Source organism: Microtus ochrogaster, linkage group LG8 (genome assembly GCF_000317375.1).
Source record: "Microtus ochrogaster isolate Prairie Vole_2 linkage group LG8, MicOch1.0, whole genome shotgun sequence".
Taxonomy (NCBI): domain Eukaryota; kingdom Metazoa; phylum Chordata; class Mammalia; order Rodentia; family Cricetidae; genus Microtus; species Microtus ochrogaster.
In genome coordinates, this window is record NC_022033.1 from 22,029,473 (window position 1) to 22,030,619 (window position 1,147).

At 36.6% G+C, this 1,147-nt stretch overlaps 1 protein-coding gene across 12 annotated transcripts in view; it reads left to right on the top strand.

Moving 5' to 3' along the window:
- Window positions 1-1,147, top strand: part of Rbm39 (RNA binding motif protein 39) — a 34,773-nt gene that overhangs the window by 20,456 nt on the left and 13,170 nt on the right. The gene's annotated exons all lie outside the window — the stretch shown is intronic.

The window sequence follows — 1,147 nt, forward strand, 5'->3', positions numbered from 1 at the left end:
GAACTCACAGAGATCCGCCTGCCTCTGCCTCCCGAGTGCTGGGATTAAAGGCGTGCGCCACCACTGCCCGGCTACAGTAAGTATTTGTCTTACAATATTTGCTGTGTATATGAGGTAGGGGTTGTTGTAAATATAAAAGAATAATTTGTATTTTCAAGTGATTTTATTTGTAGAAATATCTGCATTTCTTTATTTGTATATTGATTCTGATTGTATTATGTTTGTTTTGATCTATGCATGTAAGTGCTGGTGACCATAAACTCTAGTGGTGTCAGATACACAATATAACTTGAGTATTTATTTTTGAGATCTGGTGCCTCGCAACCCTGGCTTCTAGTCCAGGCTGGCCTCAAAATAACTGAGCTCTGTCTCATAAATTAAAAGCACACACACTACCATGTCAGGTTCCTTATGCACATGCTTATTGGTTAAAATGAAGATCCGTGAAAATTTTAACTTGACCAAGTTAATGGTTTTTCTCACTACGTTAGCTTTTAAGTCCTAGAATTTAGATATAAGGTACTACATCATCCATGCCTCCCCCACCCTCCACCCGTCCCCCCTGTCCCCCTTGGTTTTTGGAGGCACAGGTATTCAGGAGACAGAATAAGTTCCTGGCTGTCCTGATTTAAAGAGTGACTACTAGGAAAGTGGACTATACAGAAAAACCCTTTCTTGTAATAACCATATGTATAATTAAATATAGTTAGTATATTATGCATAGTTTATATTGTATATAGCTTTTTAATTCGTTGTCATAAGGTTAAATGATATGACTATTCATGGTATGGTATATTTTATAAATATTTTGTTTTTATATGTATTGTGTATAACTATTCTATTCGAGTTATATGCATTAATGTGAATTAGTTCAATGGTAATACTGCTGAAGAAAGAAGGAGGTGGATTTTGTGGGCGTGACACTTCAGACAAGTCTCAGGGAATTAAATGTGATAGCAAAGCTAAAACATGGCAAAACTATGGAAGCCATGGAGAAAGTAATGATTGGATTTGTGATTCAGTGAAGTAGTGGTTACTACTTCATGTGAATATAATGAAGATACAGCCAGGCAAAATGTGACTGTGGTGGGAGAAATTTACGGTGTGGTATTGACATTGGTTATAAGTGGGCTTAATAAGCCTAGTT